Raw genomic sequence first — 18,867 nt, forward strand, 5'->3', positions numbered from 1 at the left:
TACACTAGAAGAAAGTTTCCCAAGGAAGGGACCTCAAACATCATAGACTATAGGCCTTTTGAGAGCCAAGCCATAAAGAACATATCCTTATCCTTTGTCCAAGAGGCCTTGTGGACTTTTCTTCTTTATCAGACAAGAAATAGCTTCTAGTATGGCCAAAAAGCATTGTTTATATTACCCTAAACTCCCTTTTTAATGAGTGATGGCAAGATCAGAAGCAGCGCAAATGAAAATGGCATAAAGACACAGCCTGTCACTTTTAGAAGTGTTAATGAATGCCCTGTGGATTTTTTTTTTTTTTTAACTTCATGAGAACAGACAAGGAAATGTCTCCATAAAACTGTCGATTCTCAGGGAAACGTGTTCATGTTATGTAAATTAAAATTTGAAAGTCTACTTAACTGAAATCAGTAACTCAGTAACACCAAGAGTTGTGCATATGGAAAACACAATTCCTCAGTCCCAAGAACAGAGCTGTCCAATCTGCTGAGAGCTCTACATTATCTCCAGCTTGGCCATTTTAGGAATTGCTCCCATTCTATGTTACAGTGTAAGCGAGGAGTTCTAATTGACTCCAAAGAGATTTTCCCTGGTTGGTAACTGGTGGTGTGAGGGTGTATCTGTCCAGAAGCAGAAGACAAACCTGATTTCTCTCTTTGAGAAAATTTCATAAAGGCTAAAGTATTCTCGAGAAATGGAAGTAATTACACATGTATGCCCTGAAGACACTTTTCATCCGTGTGATTCCTAAATTTTTCCATTAGACAAATAGGATTTTTTTAAAAGTTTGAAATGAGCTTTTTGTGGGGATTTGGCTATAGATACTAAAATATAAATTAAGTAGCATTCCCATTCTTTATTTTATTTAAATGTTAAAAAGGCAGTTATATTTCCATTCTTTTTCTCATTCCTTACCAGCTTCAGGCAAAAAACTTTTTAACCATGCTACCCTCTGGTAGCACAGTTAAAAGAAATCATGAAATTATAAGTCACAGTATGTATAATATCTATAAATTTTTATCATGGCATTAGCTAAGAGAAAGCCTGAGGCTTTCCAACCTGGCAAAGGTATATTGCTCTATTAATAATTAATAGATAGGTTATGGCTATATAGTTGTTGTGGGTGCCCAGCTACAACACTGAAGAAAATTTAAGAAGGGTAGGATTATTTTACGTAAAGAAATGTAAGGTCAATAGTTTAAGCCAAAAAAGCCCCACAACTTTTTTTTTTTTTAAAGAAACCCAAAATAACCTTGCCCGAACTTGATGTACTCTAGTGCTATGATTCTCAAAGTGTGATCCACAGACCAGCAGAAAAGCATCCCTGGGAGTTTATTAGAAATGCCAAACCTCAAGCCTCACCCAGATCCCCAGAATCAGGGTTTGCATTTTAATAAGATCCCCTGGAAAGCTGTAAGCACATGAAAACTTGAGAAGTACTACTCTAGAGCCAAGCGTAACTGGGAGAAGAATGATGTGAGAAATGACTATGCAAAGACAAATAATGTCCTTCATATGTGCCATGAAGTTTGTACCGATGAGAAGGACTGGAGGGTTTTCTTAAGCAAAGGACTGATGTGATGTGTGTCTTATAAAGATAGTTCTAGTGGCCATGTGGAGATACATGTTTGTGAAGAGAGCATGGGACATGGAAAGTTCAGTGATGGGCTACAGTAACATGATAAGAATGATAACTCCTATTTATTGAGTGCCCAGTACATGCCGGACATCATGGTATTTATATTTTATATTTATATTTATATTTTATATGTGTTGTGTATAGTCTTCCCATAATCCCCAACGTGGGCCTCAAACTTACAACTCTGAGATCAAGAGTCACAAGTTCTACTGACTGAGCCAGCCAAGCGTCCCCCAAATGATCTTTTAAAAATAGAAATCCTCTGTTTAGCATCCAAATTAGAATAAAATGTAAATTTTGTAACCCAAGTCCACAGGCCCATAATAATTTGGCCCCTGCCTCTATCTGAGATCTCATTTTGTGACACACTCCCCCATCACTGTATTCATCACACTGTACATTGAATAACACCAAGCTTTTTTCCCCTTTCAGGACTTTGCACTTATGCTTTGTTTAGATCACTCTCATCCCAAGTGTTTAAACTTGTTACTTAAATATTTTAAAAATATAATCAACTATTGAAAGTAAAAATGATAACAAGGTCCAAGGGGCTTAATAACATGTATAAGTGAAAGGAAAAAAAAAAGGATGTATAAGTAAAATGCATGACAGCAATACCACAAAGACAGAGAGGGAAATAAAGGAAGAACACTTTAAAGTTCTTATTCTATATGTAAAGTATTAGAATATCACTTACAGGTAGGCTGTGAGAAGTTAAAGAGGTATAATATATACCCTAAAATAACCACTAAAATAATATAGCAGAGAGTTATAACTAATAAACTCACAAAGGAAGTAAAATGGAATCCCATTAAGTTAAACTAGCATATTAGCAATCTATTAAATAACACAAATTTAAAAGAGGGGGAAGGAATATTGTATATATCTGATATGGCAAATTAATTTTGGAATTTTATGATATTTCTTGCTCTTAATGCACTGGGTTATAGTCACAATAATATAATTTTCTCTCTACCTCCTATATTACAATCACTTCAAATCCCACAGTCAGTTATTTAAAAATGTAAATCAATACATCTTATCATGTACCACACTGTATTTTAAATTGCAACATTTATTTCCAAATATAATCAGTTATTCTTCTTTTTGTCATATTTCTCATTCTTCAACACTTCTCAAATTATCTCTATAGAAAATAAAAATAATAGAAGACAGATATCTTGATGTCTCATAAAACAAAACAAGAACATTTTCCCCAAGTTATACCTAGCTTCCACAGAATTTGGCAGGAAGCTTCCTGGTGGCATGAGGAATGCTAACTGGTCATTCCCATTTCTTTTTCAGTAATTCAAACTGGAGAAGACAAAATGAAAGTCAAACAACAATAAATTTGATTGGTCCTTTCTAACTAAACCTTCTGTTATTTAAATTTGAACCTTTCCACTGACTAGTAGGTTATCTTCATCATCTATTATCATTTCTGTTCAGGGATGAGACTAGATGTGTTCCTGGTACTTTCCTCTGCGGACTGCTTAATCTACTGAATTAGCTGCTTTTTTGCTAATTACCCAGAGTTAAGATTGGGGGATGGGTGCTGAAATTACCTCTCACATATGGATAGAGAATATATCTACTGGGAGGGGAGCTCCACTTACCTGGTTTCAGGTTCCACATGGAAGTTTATCCACTGCAGTAACCTTTCTGACTTCTGTTCCAACCAGGTAAGGAGTGACTTACCGGATTGGAAATTTTAGAACAAACCGGGTGGTTCAATATGGGCCATTCCTCTCTCAGTGGCAACCTGACCTTGGAAAGTCTGCCTTGGGGTCAGCTCTCTGTGATGGAGAAAGGGATCTGCCCTGAGAGGGAGGCTTGTGCCAGTGGCAAAAGGGTAACCCTGTCTAAATTGGAGGTGCACATACCTATTTGGCCATGGATTGTAAGAAATCCAAATTGTCATTGTATCCAGGTAAAAGTGGATTAATGAATAAATAACAATTTATTAATGAATAAATAACAATTAGTGAAGGCTTATATTATGAGAAGAACACATTGAATTTGGGGGTTAAGAAAAGTAAAAATACTACTCAATGAACATATGGAATCCAGAGGCTAAGAGTTCAATTTAAAAGGACTATGCTAGAATACTCTGATTCTAGAAAGCAGCTTTCTCTTTAATAAAAGTGATGTATTAAGTGATTATTTTCTTCTCTCAAAATCCTGCATCTGTCTCTGGATTGGTTCCAGACTTAGGGTAGGGACAAAAGAGTAGTACTTAGTGATCCAGTCAAACTCCAACACCTTGGTAAATGGGCAGGAGACCTTGAGAAATAAATAAGAGATGGATGAGGGAGGGGACAAAATTGCCCCGGAAATCACAGTGTTTTGATCAGGGCTGGAGATTTAGTGTGTTGGGCTATGTGGGCTTTCGGTCCTGGGTGGGGCATGGAGTCTGGCAGGTAACTTGAGACTCTTGACAGTTCTGGCTGACCCTGCAGGTGTGGCTGAGGCAGGGATTAGGTGTTTTCAGGCATTTTGGGGTGTAATAATATTTGCAGCTTTTGTAGTGTTTTTGAGTCAAGTCTTCAGGCCTTCATTTTAAGGTCCAAAGGCAGACATGTGGCATGGCCTTAACATGTGGCTGCGAACTGGGCCTGGTTTGGTTCTGAGATCTGTGTCACCAGCTCTGGGAACTCAAGTATATAGTCACTCTTCTTGGAATAAGAGCCATGTGGTTGCAGAATGCGTGGGGGTGGGGGAAGCTACATCTTTTCACAAGGTCCACTCCAGTCAAAGAGTCTTTAGCAGCAGATGCAAATGCATCCCGGAGCTTTCTGTTGCCTACACAGCAAATAAATGATGAAGAAGGTGAGCGAAACAGAGGGAAAAGTTATGGAGAGTTCTTTGATGATAATTATGACTACCTAGAGTGTCAGACTGAAAGGTTTTTTTTGTTTTTTTTTTTTAAGATTTTATTTATTTATTTATTTATTTATTTGAGAGAAAGAGAGTGTGAGCAGTGGGGAGGAGCAGAGGGAGAAGCAGACTCCCCGCTGAGCAGGGAGCCCGACATGGGACTCGATCCCAGGACCCCAGGATCATGACCTGAGCCAAAGGCAGACACTTAACCGACAGAGCCATTCAGGCACCCCAGACTGAAAGTTTTTAAAAAGGAATTATTATGTGATTTAGAAAGACTACTCCCATACTAGTGTGCAGGATATATTAAAGCCCAGAAAACCAGCATGTAGAAGGAGGAGTGGAAAGGCTATCACAAGGACAGACATGAGATGGTCAAGGCGTGAGCTAGTGTGATGGTATTTGGGATGAAAACTTGGACCTGAGAGGACTCGGTGAGAGCACGGATGGAAGCAGCACAAAAGTTGGAAAAGCAGTGCTTCCCTGGTACACAAAGCGAGCACAAGAGATCACTGATATAGTATGGAAGATGTCCTAGGCCTGTGAGCTGCAAAAAGATGGACATCTGGTTGGAAATGTACAGAGAATACCTGGAAAATGCAGAAACACAGTCTGAGGGAGAGACTGGGATTGGACATTTAACTATGGGAATCACGGAGGTTATGGCTAATTGAGAGAAAGTAGGTAAAAAGAGAAAAATAGTAAGGAACAATACAGAACTTCCTGCTTACCTTAAGGAGCTAGAAATTAAAACAAAAAGCCATGCAAACCAAGGAACAGACTCTTGATAATAAAGAACAAACTGATGGTTCCCAGAGGGGCAGGGGGATGGGGGGAATAGGTGATGGGGAGAAAAGAGTGTACTCGTGCTGAGCACCGGGTGATGTATGGAATTGCTGAACCACTATATTGTACACCTGAAACTAATAATTCACTGAATGTTAGCTAACTGAAATTTAAGTAAAAACTTAAAAAATAAAGAGAATAAAATATATACATAAGGGGAATAAAACCATGAAAGAAGATAAGAAAGGAATAGTCAAGGAGGTGAGAAAGAAGCAACTGAGATTTATGACAAAATCTAATTCAAGAAGGATGGCTAATCTCAAAATATACAAGGTTCAAGAAAATATTCTGGGGAATCTAAAGTGCATCAAATGTTCAACAGCATTGATTTAGTCATATATTCAGCAGCTTTTCCAGAGTTCTTAACCTGTGCCCAACACTGTGCCCTTGTCCTGGGCAGAAAATAGAAAAGCCAGCTCAGACCCTTCTTTCTTGGAGCTTACAGTATAGTGAAAGAAACAGTTATTAATCAACTGATTGCATATATACAATGGAATATTACTCAGCCATCAGAAAGGGTGAATACGTACCATTTGCCTCATGGATGGAACTGAGGGGATTATGCTAAGTGAAATAAGTCAAGCAGAGAAAGTCAATTATCATATGGTTTCACTCCTATGTGGAACATAAGGAATAGTGCAGAGGACCATAGGGGAAGGGAGGGAAAACTGAATGGGAAGAAATCAGAGAGAGAGACAAACCATGAAAGATTCTGGACTCCAGGAAACAAACTGAGGGTTACAGAAGGGAGGGGGGTGGGGAATGGGGTAACAGGGTGATGGGTATTAAGGGGGGCACGTGTTGTGATGAGCACTGGGTGTTATACACAACTCATGAATCTTTGCATACTACATCAAAAACTAATGATGTATTATATGTTGGCTAACTGAACATAATAAAAAATAAAAAATAAAAACCTAGCTAAAATTAGGCATAAAAAAATCAACTGATTGTACAAATAAATAATTATCAACTACAATGAGCGCAGTGTGTGGAAATCCAAGGCTGTAGAAATGAGATTGCACAATAGGGGAACCTTATCTATTCTGGGAGAGTATGAAAGGTAAAAGATGGTTTCCTTGGATCTTGAATATATTGATAGCCACATCTGCAGAAATCCTCTAGCATGGCTATTGGACTCACAAGCAAAGAGTGACATTACTGTTTTCATCATTAAAAAAAAAACAAAAAAACATGAAAATGTATCATCTGCATTTCCTAGTGGAAACAACCAGACATCAATTTTAAAAGAAAAGGGATTTTAAAGATTAAAGAAAAAAAAAGATTTTTTTTTTTTATAATTAGTTCATTGTTAGAACATTTTGTACCAATGTTTACAAGGAAAAGAGACATCATCAAAACAATGTGTGGGAACATTCTAAATTATTTTTAATAATATGTGACATATTATATGAGTGCCATAAAAGGAAATGTGTAGTTTGGCTTTGATTTCTGGAATACAAATTCACCACTGAAACAAATATTTTCTTTTGGAAATCAATATTTTGGTTCTCAGGGCTCAAGCAAAGGTTTTATTTGGAAATTATTTTCTTGTATACTGACTGTGAAGACAGAAATCTGGGAAAGTAGATCACCATGCCAACAACCATTGATCAAACATTTATTGATATTCCCATGCAGCTCATATCTGTTTAATACATAGAGATAAAGTTATCTCAAAAAAAGATAAAAAGCGAAGGCATTAAGACCTCATCCATGCAATAAAAGTAAACGTGAAAGTTGATTCACCTAAAGAATTAAGAAATCAGGTTCAGGGATGCCTGTGTGGCTCAGTTGGTCAAGTGTCTGCCTTTAGCTCTGGTCATGATCCCAAGGTCCTGGGATGGAGCCCTGAATCAGGTTCCTTGCTCAGCGGGGAGCCTGCTTCTCTGTGTCTGCTGCTCCCCCTGCTTGTGTGCTCACTCTCTCTCTCTGACAAATAAATAGAATCTTAAAAAAAAAAAAAAAAGAAAAGAAATCAGGTTCAGAAATGTGAGCAGTGTTTGTGAGGAAACAACTTTGGTGCATATTAAAATGTTACCCTCTTAACCTTGGGGTTGTGTTACTATTGTTGCAACATTACAATTTATTTTTTTAAAGCAAAAATTAGACTCCTTTTAGAAATCTTCTTGGGGCTAGTTTCAAAGGTATTAAAAGTTTGTTGATATAGTTTCAGATTTCACATTGCATGGGATCTTCAACAAACTAGTACTTGTGGAGATTTGGAGTAATATTAAAGAAGAATACCCACATTTATCTGAAAAAATTAGTAAAATGTCCCTCCCTTTTCCTCCTGTACATTTGTCTGAAGCCGAGTTTTCTTCATATACTTCAATCAAAATACCACACTCTAAGAAATTGAATGTAGAAGCGGGTTAGAGAATCTAACGGTCTTCTGCTAAGACATACATAAAAGACATTTACAAAAATGGAAAATAGTGCCGTTCTTCTCAATATATTTTACTTTGTTTTCAAGAAACTATATTATGTGTGTTAACATGTAACGCGTATTCACTGTTATTTTTAAATGAATTAAATGGATATTTTAAATGAATTAATACATATTTCAAAAATAGCTCAGATTTAATATCTAATGTGATAAATACCCATAGATATAATATCAACAAAATGTCTTTGGGGGTCTTCAATAATAGAACTGCAAAGTGCTCCTGAGATCCTGAATAGGTACAATTCCTGTTTACCATGGTTACTAGTTGTTATTTTGGATCATTCCAGGGATGCTTTAAACACAACCTACTTCTTCCATTTTGGAATTAAACTGTAACTTTCACGGAGTGGTTTGCTTCAACATCACGGCCAAAGTGGTAGTGCCAAGGAAAGAACAGAGTACTTGCCCTTGCAGGTATTTGCCCTTGCAGAGATTTCAGAGGACCGGAGAAAATCATGGTCAAACTATACACTACCTATGCTGGGATCCTAATATGTCTGTTATTTGAAACTGAAAATAGTTACATTTCTTCCTAAGTATAAAAAAAGTCATTAAAAATGGAAGCCAATTCTATAAATAACCCCAAATTTATCCATCACCCAAAGATAGTGTTAACATTTTGGTATGTTTTCTTTCTGACGTTTTTTTTTTTATATTATAGTGTTTGCGTGTGCGCGTGAATGTGTGTGCATGTCTAAGGAAGAAATAATCCATGTATACACTTAGCTACGAAAGCTCTATGATCAGAAAAAGTTTCAGCTTGGAAATCTCTGGATTCTGAAAATCATTGGGGTCTAAGAAAGCTATCATATAAAGCTAAGTGTTAATTCCACTAAATCAAATGTTAACTGCTTTACATGCTACAGCAATAAAATGAAGTTTTAAATCTAAAATATAGCTGAGTTGAAATGACTGGGTGGCTCAGTTGGTTAAGCATCTGCTTTCGGCTAAAGTCATAATCCCAGGGTCCTGGTATCAAGCCCCACGTCAGGCTCCCTGCTCAGCGGGAGCCTGTTTCTCCCTCTAAGAACTCATTTTCTCTCTCTCTCTCTGACAAATAAATAAATAAAATCTTCTAAAAAATAAAAAAATAAAATATAGCTGAGTAACAGATTGGTCATTAAACTGTTCTCCAGTTAAAAACTTTAGGGATCTTAATACGCAGAAGCCATTCTACTAATCATATTAAAATGCTATTATGAGTTAGAATAAGCACAAGTAAACTGTCACAGTTCTGTTCTGGTATTTGGTATTATTAAGAAGGCCTGTATTTAAAAAAAAAAGAATGCCTGTATTTTAAAAATCTCATCTCACTGGATCTCTACCTTATCTACCAAATTTAGCCTTAAAACCTTTCTTAAAAAAGTAATGTAATCCTATACACTCACCGACATTTAAGTCATGTGAAAGGTAGGAAGTAATTAGTATCAGATGTTTCTTAAATTAAAGGCCATCTGCTTTTAATTTTTCCTCAGATGTCCTATCCACCTTCACTATGGAAAATATTAACTTTCCACAGATTAGGCATGATTGAAACAATTTTTAAGAGGGGAGAAAAACTGGTAGAACTGACCATTATACAATAAACCATTATACAATAAAGTTGAAATGAGAACATCCCAAATATGCAGGTGAATGCTTTTTTTTCTTAACTACCTTGCAAATGTTTCAACTCAATGCTTTTAATTATGTGACTACTCTCTTAAAAAAGGAAATACATACTCCTGTGGCCTTCTGAATTATTTTATGTATCACATTCAGGCCTCACTGATGAGTTCCAGCAATCAGATTTTGAACAATATTATCTGAAATAATTTACTGAAGTCTTAGAGATTTTTTTGTTATACCACAGTGAAAGGTATGTCACTATATTTCAGTCTATCATATATTAAATGAGTTGTTTTGAGCAAAATAAAGTCAATCTATAGTTTTGACTTAATATACAGTTTATAAACTTTACTGTTAAATGATTTCTTCTTGATTTCAAAGTTGGCTTGCACACTGCTCATTTACACATGGATGTGACTATGAACTGAAAAGGCATCAGACACAAAGAAAGGCATTTACAGACTAATGTAAATGTAGGCCAAACAATAAATGTAAGAATCGTGTTAACTTGCCATTGTATTTTCAGTTTAAAAAATGCTAACCTAATAATTAAGTTATACTACTTAAGGAGTATATTTAATTAACATGAAGAGCACTTACTTAAAACATATTCACTAGTTTTAGATGTTATTGAAATCACAGTTTAATTCAAATGGCCATAAAAATGTTGGACTTCAAATAATTCCATTTATATGCATGTAGATGTTCTCACAGACTGTATAAAGTCCCCACCATGTTCATTTTAAGATGGAGATATACAACATTTACTTCAGTTCACAAAGTGTGGGCATAAAACAATCTACAGAAGCTTTTTATAGGGTTTAAAAGAGTTCTAATCACCCGTGCCAACTGCACTCCTCTCTCAACACAAAACTGCTTTTGAAACCAAGCATTCATTTGCTAAAACAAGGCATCTGCTGTTAAAGAGATTGATTATCCTGGGGCCTGACCTAATTGGGAGATTAGATATGCTTCTCTACTATGGATGGCATGGTTTATAAAGAAAAAAAAAAATAGACCGAAAAAGAGAAAACTTCTTTTAGACTCCAAGTGCACTTTTATTTATTTCTAATTTTCTTTAATAGAAACAAACAGTATTGCGAATGTCAGGTTGGTGAAATTAGTGTGTCATGAGTGAAAAATGCATTGAGTTCATGTCATTTCTTTGGTAACAGGTACACATTCACTTTCATCACATAAGCCAAATAGTACCAAAAAATGACATTTTTGTCATATCCTACTGAGTTAAGATCATTATATAATAGATACACACACACACACACACACACACAATCTGGTCTTCTACTGATGTTATCATTTCAGTGTTTTCTATTGCCAGTTAGGTGTCAGTTTTTTCCCCCAAACACAGACATCACCTCATTGCTGTGGCTAATTGCATTTTTCTTTCTAGCCTTTGACAACCAGACCTTTCTTAATGCTATTCACCAATATATCAGACTCAGGTCATCCATCCAAAACATGACAAAAGACCCAGATGCTCATGTAAATTGCACTCCCCCAAAGTACTGCCCTCTTCCTCCATGCAGATACAGATCTGTGACCCCCTCCCATTTTTGTCCACTCCCTTTGTTTTCACTTAATCTTTCATGGTTAGAAAAAGTGGTTATTTGTAGGCTTTAAGAAACATTATACTTTGTTTACATAATAAATCAAATAATCAAGTTAATTATGAAGTTAGATAAATTTTCTATACAAAATTCAAAAATTGCTTCTTCCCATTGAACTTCAAAATGGATTCATTTTCCACAAAAAAGACTTCTTGCTACCCATTTTTTACCCTTTCTTGAGCTCTCAAGATAAAACCAAGTTTGATTGTCCTCTTCCACTGAAAAAAAAAAAAGAAGAAAAAAGGTTTCATGTGGAATTGTGCAAGCAGAAGTGTAGGACTGAATCATTTATAAAATATCTCATAATTAAAAAGTTGATCTTATAAATGCTTTCTTATTGCCTTTGGTACATTTGTATTAAGCATTAATTACTCAAAATTACTACTTTCCTAAAGCCTTAACTTAAAAATAATTTTGAGATACTTAGAAACTACTGCAATGATGCTTTTATTTTTTTTATTTTTATTTTTTAAAGATTTTATTTATTTATTTGAGAGTGAATGAGATAGAGAGAGAGCACATGAGAGGTGGGAGGATCAGAGGGAGAAGCAGACTCCCTGCCCAGCAGGGAGCCCGATGCGGGACTCCAGAATCATGACCTGAGCCGAAGGCAGTCGCTTAACCAACTGAGCCACCCAGGCGCCCCTGCAATGATGCTTTTAAAGGAAGGTTATTATGGATTCAAATGGCATAGGGACATATTGTGTATGTGTGTAGATATATCCATATTCTAGATTCAAGACTTCTTTCTATTCATTTTCATTCATTTTTTTTTTAAATATATTTTCACCTCATATAGTTAAATGTTCACTATGTTTTGGATACTAAGTCACTGTAAGAGAAGGCGGAAACTGATAATTTCTTAAATAGAAAAACAATGTAACCAATAGAAACCAATGGCAATATTTTAGTATTTTAAGGGGAACATCAAGTTAATGTATATGATTTTCTGTCTTTAATTTTAAAGACTTTCAAATTTGAATAAAATTATGTGAAAACTTAATAAAATGATAAGAAACATACAGGGTTACTAGAGCTACTATCCTTATCTTCTATTCACAAACACAAAGTTTAACATGCTCCTCTGTTAGTCATAATCCCATGAAAAAAAGGCAGAAATATTTTACTGAATTTAAATAATAAAATGACATCAAACATTAGTAACCATTACAGCTAAGCAAATATTATGGGATATGGCAGTAACATAAGGAATGGAGTGAGTTAGGGCCTCAGTTGATTGAAATCTCTGTGGTGGGGCTGAAATGTGCAGGCCTACTCTCTGAATCGAGTCAGATCAGAGCAGAACAGCTCATACACATAGAGCAGTGGAAGACAAGTTAACAAGGCCAAGAGGAAAGGGTAGGAGCTAAGAAGAAGAGTAAAAATTTGGAGGAATTAAAGAACCAGAAATCAAAGACACCAAAGATAGGGAGAAAAGGGGGGAAACTGATGAATCTATGATAATGAGGCCAAAGGAAGGATTCTCCTGATGATTACAGCACGTGCTGCAATTTAAACAGTGAAGAAACAGTCTTGAGTGCTTCTTGCCTGGACTGTTACATAGCTTTCCAACCTGTAATTCATGTCAGCTACCATCATGTTACTAAAACATCACTATAATTAAATTCTTCCAAAGTTCCCAAACTTCCAATGGCTTCCTCATGTCTCCTGGGAGAAGTCCCAACTTTTCAGCCTGCCACACAAAGGCTCTCTAGAAAAAGGACCCAGATGTGATCTAATTACATCAAGACTGTGTCGTGGGTAAAAGTGAGCTGGTTTGGTGCTTCCATACTTTTGGTCTATTGATGTTAAGTTCTGTGCCTGTAATGTCCTACCTTTATGTCTACATCCAAAAAGGTTATTGTCCTACCTTTTCTTTATGACCCACACCAGACTTAATTGTTCTCAATTTAACCTTCCCTAACAGCCACCCATCTTTGCCTGCTAAAGTTCTAAACACTCTTCAAGTACTGCAATGTCCTCCAAGACACATTCCCATAGTTATTTTTGAATTCATTTTGCATTTACTGCATACATTCACTTGGCTGTTATCTTATCCCTCCTTCTTTGCAGCTGTTTTGGTATATTGGGTCCCCAGCTGCATTTGCCTGGAAAAGAAAGGCTGTTTTTTTGCATCCATATACCTCCACATCATGAGATAAATAGTACTCAGTAAACATCTATCGAGGAACAATGCTCTGTACTATTATTTCTTCTTGGTTGAATTCTCTTCCCATTCCGCACAATGGCTGCCCCCAGAATCTTTCCAACCCTTTTTTCTTGTCTGCCTATCTTTGCCCTCCCCCGCTCCCCTATCTTGCCTCCTCCTCCACTGAGAAACTGAAGGTGATTCCTCACTTCACTTAATATTTCACATCAAGAATGGAGGGAGGGACAGGACATAAGGACCCACTATGCATCACCTCATGATAGATTATCTAAAATATAGCCAGACCTTTCATACTTACAGGATTCATATCCTGCTACCATCTGGATTGCTTGGACTTGACTTCAGTTCTCCGAGTTGGGTGATCTTGGATAAATGATTCAACTTCCTTCTGTAAGTTAGTTTTCTTAGCTATAAAACACAGGTAATTAAAGTACGTAACTTGTGTGCTTGTGAAAGGATTAAGTCAGTAGATTCACATAAAGCACTTGGAAGAGTGTCTGGCAGAAAGGAAGTGCTCAATAAATGCTAGCTATTATAATTGTATTTTGTTTACCATAGTGGTAAGACAGGGTCTGTCCTCATCTTTTTCCTGAAGTTGCGTTACCTGAGGACTCCTCTAGTTATCCTAGACTACACATGTATCAGACTCAGGAAAGGTACTTGGGAAAGTGGAAGAAAAGCTATCTAAATAATAATAACAATAATTTATAATAACAAGAATATAGCAATAACAAGAATAATATATTAACAATAAACCAAAGCTTCAGTTGTATTATCTCCTGTAATCCTCACAAAAATTTTGTCACAAGTATTATCGTTACCTCCATTTTACAGGTGAGGGAAAAAATATCCTTACAGAATTCTTCTTAAATTGTCCAGATATTCCACCTCTAAAATATTTCTCTAGAACATGCGAGGATGACACCTTTTACTTGCACATGTGCCTGTGAACTCTGCTTCTGGTAGATTGGTTGGACATTGTTGCTTCCTTAGACAATGCCATGACCTTCCACCTCTATGCTACAAGTAGTAAAGTTTTTTCATGTGTTCCAAGTGGACTTTTACCATATAAGAATCTGTTGAAACTCCGAAGAGGGTTTTTATTCTGTGCCTTCAGCAGGTTTAAGTGGAAAATGGTGTTCAAAAGTCTGGGGCACCTTTTCCCAATAAAAATAATGTCTTTTCCTCACAGGATTGATCTGGCAGAAGCTGGCATGGAGAATGAGAGCTCACATTCCACACAGGCAAGTCAGTCATCCAAGCTACATTTGTCTATTCCATGTGTACCTGAGAGGGGGGGCAAGCAAGGAACACTACTGTCCCCAACTCAGGGTACCTTATCCTTCCTGTAAACATACTTTTAACTAATGGTTTCCAAAGTGGAATATGTGCACAAAATAGTCCCTTGGGGGTATAAGAAGAACTGTTAGAATGTCTACTTATATTGATTTTTTAATCTAAGAAAATACACTAAACTGTACTAAAATGTAACAAATAGATTGACACCAGCACCCTATCAGAAAGTTACAGGTCACTGTTGGTAGATTGAGGAAATGAAGGCCAACTGTTTCAAATTTACTCACCCTTTCTCTATGTAGGCAACACTCGGTACTGTGCTATCTAAGAAGAATTTCAGAAAAATTAACACTCAATATGTTCTTAAAAAGGAAAAGTGACTTTTTTAAATGAATGAGCAAATGATTTTCAAAAGACAGTCATGCTGCTGAGACAGCATGTTTGTATCGATTATTTTTTTAAAAAAAACTTCATCTGTACAATTGAAAACCTTGGAAACAAATTTTTCTAATCCATTTGTAATTTTTCTAAATTACAAATTAGTTCCAAAGGCAATTAAAAGATGGGAACAATTAATTCCAAACTAATAGAAAGATGTGTTTTCATATTTTTAAGAAATGGGCGAAAACTGCTTAAATCTTTGGTTTTAGATCCATTTGTTAAAACTATAAAAATACAGATAAATATAAATAAATAAGTCATTAATGGACTTCTTCCATTTGTATCCTCCTAAAAACAAAAACTTCAAAAACAAACCAAAAAACTCCCAAGTATTAAAATAAACTGAACTCAGTATCAGACTTTTAAATCATTTACAAATAATTAAACCAAATTTTTTTTAAAAATGAGGCATATTAACCACATAAATTTTAATAGAGTTATTAATACATTTAGTGAACATAAAAATAAATTATTTTCTAGTGATATAACAAGAATCATTTTTAAAGATTTTATTTATTTATTCTAGAGAGAAAGAGAGCGAGCCTGAGTGGGGGGGAGGAACAGAGTGGGAGAGACTGGAGAGGGAGAGAGAATCTGGAGCAGACTCAGAGCTGAGCTGAGCTCAGAGCCAGAGGTGGGGGCTCAATCTCACAACCCTGAGATCATGACCTGAACTGAAACCAAGAGTCAGACGCTTAGCCTACTGGGCCACCCAGGTGCTCCAACAAGTATCATTTTTAAAAGAAACATTCATCTCGGGCGCCTGGGTGGCTCAGTTGGTTGGGCGACTGCCTTCGGCTCAGGCCATGATCCTGGAGTCCCTGGATCGAGCCCCGCATCGGGCTCCCTGCTCGGCAGGGAGTCTGCTTCTCCCTCTGACCCTCCCCCCTCTCATGTGCTCTCTCTCATTCTCTCTCTCTCAAATAAAAAAAAAAACAAAAAAAAAACGAAAGAAACATTCATCTCATCTTTCTTTAATTTCTAACTTGTGTATGTTTTAAATATATACATATTTATTATGTTTAAATATAACATATATAAAATATAACATTTGAAATACATATATATTTTAAATATATATAAATATATAGTATATACTACATGTACCTAATAGTCTGGAAAAGTTTATAATTTAGAGATAAATAAACCTATATTGGTGTATATTCATCATTTTTTCTATTCCTAATGGGATACACTATTTTAAACAAGATCTTTGAGAAAGAAAAGAGGAAGGTATATACACATTTCCAGGGTCCTTCAAATAACCTTCCGTCAAGTTCCAGGGGGACCTGAGGCATTAAGTAATGGCCTGCCCTTCCCACACTCCTGATCTTTTTCCTCAGGCAGGCAGCCATCTGAGAGCAGCACAGAACTTTTTAAGTCCCTAAGACGCTTAACAGTGTTACAGTAGTATATTCGGCTGCCTTTAGGAGTTAAATATTATAATTTCTTATTAATTCAATGGAAACTAAAGATAACTCAAATTTAATAAGAATCTTAATGTAAAATTCCAAACCCAAAAAGGAACCCATCTCATCAATAACTCTTAATTATACAAACTCATAACCACACCTCACTTTTAAGAATATCAAAATTCTGTGAATACATTTTGAATATCTGAATGCTACGGCCTGCTGTTTCTCAGACAAGGGTCTGCAAGAATATTCTTGGAGATAAATTAATGAAACTTCATTTCAAGTCTCCTTTTGATATGAATGTAACACGGGCTTAAAAAGGTATATTCTGGATCATCCAAAAGACAGCCTTACAACAGATACTTGCCATCTATTTCAGTGTGAAAAGTTAGCATCTTTATTTACAACTATACCGAAACTAAGCAATAATAAAAAGATACCATTTATTTTTTAATCCACTTGATCTCCAACACTAAACCAAAAACTCTAGGGTTCAGTAAGACGTTTTGTTGTCAGTTGATGTTGAACAGACTATGTACATTACTCAAGAATAAAAACCACTGTCATAATCAATTTTTAAGTGGGAAATCCCAGCAGAAATAATAGAATTAACGTGCATGACTGATCTGTAACCTGATAAATATGGCTTGACTACTATATTGTTTGAATGAGCTATAAACACAAGGCAGCTTATAAGAGAACAGTTCCAGGTGACAGAACCAAGTTTATCTAAATAGAAAAATATAAATTTAAAGTAAAGTGATTTTCCATGTTTTCACAAAGCTTTGTCTTCTCATGAGTGTTTTATAAGTTGGTATTCACAAATATTTGAGAAAGACCCAAATTTATGGTTTATTTTATTTTGTCTGTAGAACTCCTCAAAAAATATCTTTCTATTCACTCAGATACAATTTTGGTCTAATTATTAGTTGACAGATTTAGCAGAACTAATTCACCTTTACTTACATATGGGCAATAATAAAAATAACCCTATATACAGAATATTCAGAAACAACAAACAAAAAATGTATGATAGGCATAGAATGTTTGATGAGATTTAATATATAATTATAAAATCATTTAAGAAATTAAATCTATTTTTATTAATTTAATAGCAACCATGGCTTTTTCATTCTTCATAGAGGCTTTGTGTTGATAGTTTCTGTACCTGAAACTGTTCTGAGTTGTTTTGAGCTTCAATTACATTTCAAAATACACCGTGCTGTCAAATCCAACTGATTGCAGAACCCATTCTTCATATATATGTTACACACACACACACACACACACACACACACACACACATTCCATCAGTCTGGGGATTAACTATGCATAAGACTATCACCTGCCTTTAAAATTATACCTTTGACACCTAATCCTGGTTGAGCCATGAAAAGACTTCTAAGTGATTATATGCCATTATCATAAGAGAATTATAATATCAAAACAAAATCATAAGAAAGCACAGTAATACTTTCTGATAAGAAACAGCCCATATTTTTCATTATAAGAACTTATGGAATTATTACTATGTTCTCAATAATATTTGGTTCTCAATAATATTTTCTCAATTTTTACTAAAGAAAAAATTATAATATCCTGTATATCAACTGGATCATTAAAAATTATAAATTACACCAGTATGGGGTTATATTTGTTCACTCTATTAAGCCATTGCTTATTAATACAATGTCATGATTCAAATTTGTTGTGCTATCTTTTTGAACATGTGGACCAACAATCAAAGAAAGTCCTTAGCGGGAAAGTATGTGAGGAAAATAGGTCTTTATGACAACATCCTTTTTTTAAAAAGAAAAAAGCACAATCTGCAAACTGACATAATTAATAATTAATTTATTACCTATGTGCACAGTAATTTTTTTCAAAAATTATCATAAAGTATCCCTCTGCTTTAACAGATTTAGAACAAACTGCTTTATGTCAAGATGTTGGCCTCAAGAATAAAATAACACCTAGTGATCTGAAGGAAAACTTTCGTAAGTCTGCAAGAATAATGATTCAACTACCTAAAATGTTTCCTTTCTCCATGTAAAAAACAATATGTAAATTAAGTGTAAATATAGTGAGCATCCATATACTAAATGTTTATAATATATGAATTCTGTAGTATATCATGAACAATCTTTCATTCTGATGTATTTCACATATACCGATACCTTAGAAGCCACTAAATACATTTTCCCTTAATTTTACTTTGAACTGAAGCACAAATTGAAACATATGCACTGAATTTTTGAAAGGTATTATTTCACGTGTAAATAGCGCCATCTTCTGGCGCAGTTGAAACAATTTGTGTATTAACATAAAATGCATTATGGATTGTAACTGCCGTTTTCTTGACAAGTTATATGTACAGTTTATTGAATAAAACCCCTTAATCTTGGGGCACCTGGGTAGCTTAGTCAGTTAGGGGTCCAACACTTGGTTTTGGCTCAGATCATGATCTTAGGATCCTGGGACTGAGCCCCATGTGG

The 18,867-nt window shown here is 35.4% G+C and overlaps 1 pseudogene; it reads left to right on the forward strand.

Moving 5' to 3' along the window:
* Window positions 1-18,867, forward strand: part of LOC135363243 (mitotic spindle assembly checkpoint protein MAD2A-like) — a 46,908-nt pseudogene that overhangs the window by 16,098 nt on the left and 11,943 nt on the right.

Source organism: Mirounga angustirostris, unplaced genomic scaffold (assembly GCF_029215605.1).
Source record: "Mirounga angustirostris isolate CCGP_5_RB_7025 unplaced genomic scaffold, mMirAng1.0.hap1 SCAF_71, whole genome shotgun sequence".
Taxonomy (NCBI): domain Eukaryota; kingdom Metazoa; phylum Chordata; class Mammalia; order Carnivora; family Phocidae; genus Mirounga; species Mirounga angustirostris.